Here is a 6000-nt window from a genome sequence, read left to right as displayed (position 1 = left end):
TATACTATATACGTTGCATCAGGCTTGGTTCTTCAGCTGGAGCAACTTGGTGCTATTAGTAATCTGGAATTGAGCCATTATTGATGACTTTGCCTGCCCGTCTCTGGTCACTTAGGTCCTCAATAGCCCACTCCAACTTCAGCCTCATCCATTTGGACCACATCTTTGCCACAACAATCAACAACTGAGAGCAGACCTGACATGATCCAGTGTTCATATTAAGTCATATTGCTGCTGCTCAGTTGACTCTAGGCAATTCTAACAGGAAATCATCATCTATGCTAAGCGCACCATATTCACCCTTCAAACAGTCTAGTCTGGGATAACTTTTGGATGTTTGACTTTTATACTGGTGCTGCCCAAGTATTGTGAAGTTTGCTTTTTAAATTATAGATATCAAAATGTGGAGGTCATTTAAAGACATGTAAGACAAGGCGCGACCACCATTTTGTGTATACTGCATTGATGCTAGACTTTCAATCCATGCCTTTGCTATTATACAGAAATCCTGCACTGCTGCATTACTTGGTAATCAAGCTAACTTAAAAGTGAAGTCTTCACGTTCCTCTGCTACTCTGAAATGACAGGAAATGAAAGGAAAGGTTTAAAAAGTACTTTGTACTCAAATTAGGGATAATGTTGCATGGAATAACCAGGCAAAAATACTATTCTTGACACCATGTAGACCCCAGCAAACACATACCTGTAATATACCAAGCTGCCTTGACCATTCTGACATATAGCCAACTTTTGTGCCACTGGAAATGCATGCTAAAGCAAAGGTATTATGGTAGAAAAAAATAGGGCAGAAGATGAATCTCAGACCATTTCTTTAGCTTGGATGAGACAAATCTGCTTTCATGAAATACTTTACTCTGAAGTAGTCCAGTTGAATTTAATGACTTTATGGCCCAAATCCTAACCCACTTTCCAGCACTGGCATAGCTGTGCCAATGGGACATGTGTGGCATCCTGCAATTAGGTGGCATTCACGGAAGTCTCCTCAAAGTAAGGGAATGTTTGTTCTCTTACCTCGGAGCTACATTGCCCTTATGTCAGTGCTGGAAAGTGGGTTAGGATTGTGCCCTAAATCAAGTAAAATAGTTTGCGAGTTTCAGTTTAGCACAGAAAAATAATATTTAGCATACTGTGCTCAAAAAAAATGTTGAAAAAAACTCCTGTTGGCTCCTAGAATAGATATATAAATATCCCTCTTCAGCATATTGTATTAATATTATCAGAAAAAAAAATGTTTCTAGTGTATTTTTGCAGCTGTGTCTTATAATTCTTTGTAGTAAGGCCTTGTACTGGGCTGCCAGCACTGGTTGCCAAGTGCAAACACTCAAGGACTTTCATTTGCATTTATTCCAAATGGCCTTAAAAATGCCTTGTGATTTTATGGCACAAGACTGGGTATTTTTATCCAAAATAGGGATCAGGATGATTGGAATGTACAGATCAACAGCTGGATAATTGGTTAAAATAAAATATAATTTACACTAGCTTCTGACCTATTTGTGCATATACAGTAGTACATAGTTGAAATAGTACTCTTGCGCTATTGTTGCTATCTTAGTATTAGCTTGTACTGTATATAGCCTATGAAGATTGCATATTCCTCTGAATATTCTCATTTCTGAACTGATCCTATTCATAAAAACATTATTTTACGATTAAAACCAATTATTTTCTCATTCTTATCTGAACCATTAGTTCCTTAAATCTGTCTTTCTCAGTGCAACATCTGCAAAAGTCTCCTTCCTTCAATAGGGAAACCGGCAAGAGTTACTCCTGTTCTTGAAATAAGCAGGTTATTGCTACAATGTGTGTTGACAGGGATAATGTTTCTGGTTTTGTCCCTAATTAAAAAAAAAAAAAATCTAGATGAGTCCTTCCACACTGGGGTTGTACAGCTGTACAGTGTACAATCTACAAGAGATTATGTAATAATGATGATAAAAATAAAAGTCAAATAATGGGCATTGTAGTTAAGCAAGCAAGTGCTGAGGTTTTGTTGGATCATGCCCATAGTTCATACAATAGTGCATGGCTCAGGAGGAGGAGGTGTTGCTAGTAGTCACTAACCAGTGCATTCAATAGAATTAATACAATTCAATTCCACAGAAACAGAACCAGCCCAACCTCTCCTTCCATGCATTAGGTGAGCTATCACCTCCCCTTGCTTCCTTTCCCTTCCATTGCTGCATCCTCTACCATCTCTTCTTCCGGCTACTGAGATTTTTTTTAAAGCAGAAAGAGGAATGCCAAAGTGTGCTGGGAAAAAAAAGTGTCGGGGGGGGGGTGCTCTAGTCCTCTATTCTTTTTCCCAACACACTTCTGCTTTCCTCCTTCTGTTTTTTGAAGATATGTAGCTGGAAGAGGAGGTGTTGTAAGGAAAGAGGATAGATTTGTGATTGATGGAAGTAGAAGATGGTACACCAACGGAATTGATGAAGGGTGCCCTCAGAGCCCCCCTCCCAAATCTGCTTCCAAAGCAGCAGTTCACCTGGCCTCATTAGGAGGCTGCCCTGATACAGAAATGGCAACAGCAATTGCTGATGTGTTACCTGAAGGAATAACTGCATTTCCCAAGTTCTAAAATACTACCATTTTAGTGCTGGGGAACTGGAAAACCCCTGTAACAGCAGCACAACTTTGCAGGAAGGCAAATGGATCAGGAACAACAAATGAGACATGAGCATGCAGTTACTGCAAACTAAACCGGGTTGTACAGAGAGGCCCTAGGAAGGGATTAACCTAAGTAGAAAGATGATCAAAAGCAGATATGGACTGACAAGAGTATGATCAAATGGCTCCAAGAAATGCCATTGTTTGAAAACAATAGACAGGGGAAACCCTTTACCTGCAGTGACATGGCAACTCTCCTCCACTCCAAAACAAACAGCTTTGCTAAGCTGAAGGTCACAGTTGCTTGTGTGTGAATAAACTACTATGTATATGCTTCCGACCAGAATTGTATAGAATAATAAACATTTCTGAACAACAGGAAAGCAACACAGGGAATGAAAAACTTAAAAGACAAAAACTTAACTAGGAAAAAAAAGCTCAAGTAAAAGGGAAGGAAGAAGGAAGGGAACAATGTTATTTTGGGCTTTTACTGTGTTCATCTCACATGTTCAATGTGCTTCTGCAGAGGCACATTGTTGCAATTGTGAATATAGCGCTTTGATTTCCCCATTCTGGGTGGTGATGGGTTACAGCAAGAATAAACACAACCTATTAAAACACTGCATAATATACCATAAAAACAACTGCACTTTAAATGAAGCAAGCCACACAGAACTAGCCTGTCTGCAACACACCTAGTTAGTCATTTGTGGCCTGAAAGGAAAACAAAAGAACTACCTTTTATAGCATTTTCCTGCCGGTTCACCTTGAGACATTTTTAGCCAGAGCATATTTATATCTCAGCTCTAGTCAAACAGATATGTGGTTCATCTTGATTCTCTAAGACCTGAGGAATAGTTCATACAACCGCTTTCCCTTGTCCTGATGTTAAAAGAAATGCATCCACATTTTCCCTACTGGACCAAACAGCAGATTCAGGGATGATTTCTTCATTGGGGAAAATGGCACAGGGGGAAAGGGCTGAAAACCATCGCTCAGTACCACAAAATCCAGATCACCCCACACAGGCCCCTCAGGTTGCTAGTTGCCAAAATTTAAAGGTATGGGAGATATAGATATTCATCTTCTCACTTTTTAGTGTTCAAAGCACATCCTACGTATTATCTTGATGTTATCCTTACAACAACAGAATAAACTGTCTGTCTAATGCAGGGCCCTCCAAACAACGGCCCACAGTGGCCTGAATAGTGATCTCATGCGCAGCATGATGGTGGCGAAACCTTATTGTTTCATGCTGCATCCTCCTATCTTTGCACCCAATCTTTGCAGAAACTTCAGCTAGGCAGCTGCTTCCACTGCCTGTCACTCCAGAAGGCTCTGCACCCCAATTTCCTGAGGGAAGTGGCTGCCTGGCACTAGTTTCTGCAAAGATAGGAGGCTGTGGTGCAGAATGGTCAGGCTTCATCACCATTGCGCCCAAGATCTTTATGCAGGCACACCAGATCCAGCCCACTGGCCAGAGTTTGGAGGCCCCTGGTCTAATCTAATATGAATATTTATATGTCACCTTTCCACCTTCCAAGAGGCTCTTCGTTTGTTTCTTTACTATGTTTTTATCCCACTTTCTCCCCCAAGAGGGCCCTAGGCAGCTAAGGTAGTTTACATACACTTTTTAATATAGGTCAACTTTTAAAAGCACAGCAGGTGGGGGGAGAGGTGGAGATCCCTGCCTTGCTGGCTTCTCTTCTTCTTCTTTTCCCTCATATTAACTATTTTGTTAGGAGTAGGAGGCCTAGTCTAGAGGGTAGAGCCTCCGTTAGCCTGATGATAACATCAGAAGGTCGGCAGTTCGAGGACACCGGCAGCTACCTGAAAGGCTGAGAATGGCGAGACCTTGAAGCAGCTGACAAGCCAAGCTGAGTGATTCCACCTGCTCTTGGTGTGAGCAAGCACCTGCTCTTGGCTGCCCTCCATGTGAGAGATGGAGCTGCTTGTCAACCTGCGTGGGAGAACTGGAGGCCAGAAGCGAGACCAAACCAGGAAGATCCAGTCAGAAATGTTATTGGTTCTTGAAAGAGAGAATCTGTATGATTGAAAAAATCCCCTTGAGGGATTTAGAAATGCCTGCCTATGTAAACTGCCTTGAATAAAGTCAGAGGAGTAATCCGATGACCAGAAAGGCGGTATATAAATACCTAGTTATTATTGTTGTTGTTGTTGTTGTTGTTATTGTTACCCACATTCTCACAATACTTTTATTGTGAATACTTCTCTGGTTCTTCCTGAGTCCCTGCAGAATCTTACAGGTAAGAGCTACACATCACAGAATTAGGTGGCAGAAGGCTGTGGTGATAGAACAGACTGAGACTTCAAGTGAGTTTTTCAAAGAAGCAAATTACTTGCTCACAGAAGCAAACAACATATCATAGAGAATATGCTGTTCTCCTCTAGTCCACTCCAGTCTGCACCCTACTATGCTAGCTTTCTCCTTGCGAGGAGATATTTCTATAATGTAAACTATCAAATGTGATCTCCTCCCTGCAATCTGGAACAATACCAACCATTCTACCACCTCACAATCTCCTCCTGCATTGAAGACACCGCCTGAGGCCCAAATCCTAACCCAACTTTCCAGCACTGGCATAGCAGTGCCAATGGGACATGTGCTGCATCCTGCAGTTGGGTGGCACTCATGGAGGCCTCAAAGTAAGGGAATGTTTGTTCCCTTACCTTGGAGCTGCATTGCTCTTATGTCTGTGCTGGAAAGTGGGTTAGGTTTGCGCCCTTATTTACATAAGGATTGCAAAAATGTAAGGCTGTGAAGGGCCTCAAAGGTTATCTAGTCTAAATGTATCACTCAAGGAAGGCACCAACACAACCCAAACATCCTTAGAGACTGCATAAAATGGAAAAGTATACCCTACACTTGGGAATGCTTAAATGGATGCATTCCATAAACTGAGATGATAGGGGATCAAAGAGCATCAACAGCAGCAAAGCTGGGTGTGTGGTGTGAACTTATGTGCTCTTTAGGAACACACACAACACCTTGTGGATCAGTTTTGTACACTCTAACAATAAGACAGTTCTTCCGTCTCCCTAATATAAGCGACAGAATGCATGTTTTCTTGGCATGGAGTAATTGAATCGGGCACTGTGGGTGAGGGTTTTGTCCTGGCTTCATGAATCATAGCATAATACACTGTTAGATGGCTTGAACAGAGGACTGTAACCACAAGATAATCTAAAATATATGAATAACTTGACTCCATGAAAAGCTGCGGGCCCACACAGAAGCAAATTATGTGACCCTTCATGGGTTTGGTAGAAAAAGTTGCCATGGTAATTGCAAACCATTGTTCACAACTGACTTCAGCATTCATTATTGCACTCTGATTGCAGCTTTTGTTT

This window comes from Tiliqua scincoides, chromosome 3 (assembly GCF_035046505.1).
Source record: "Tiliqua scincoides isolate rTilSci1 chromosome 3, rTilSci1.hap2, whole genome shotgun sequence".
In the NCBI taxonomy this organism is placed as follows: Eukaryota; Metazoa; Chordata; class Lepidosauria; order Squamata; family Scincidae; genus Tiliqua; species Tiliqua scincoides.
The sequence above is the reverse complement of the archived record's forward strand: the minus strand, read 5'-3'. Positions refer to the sequence as shown.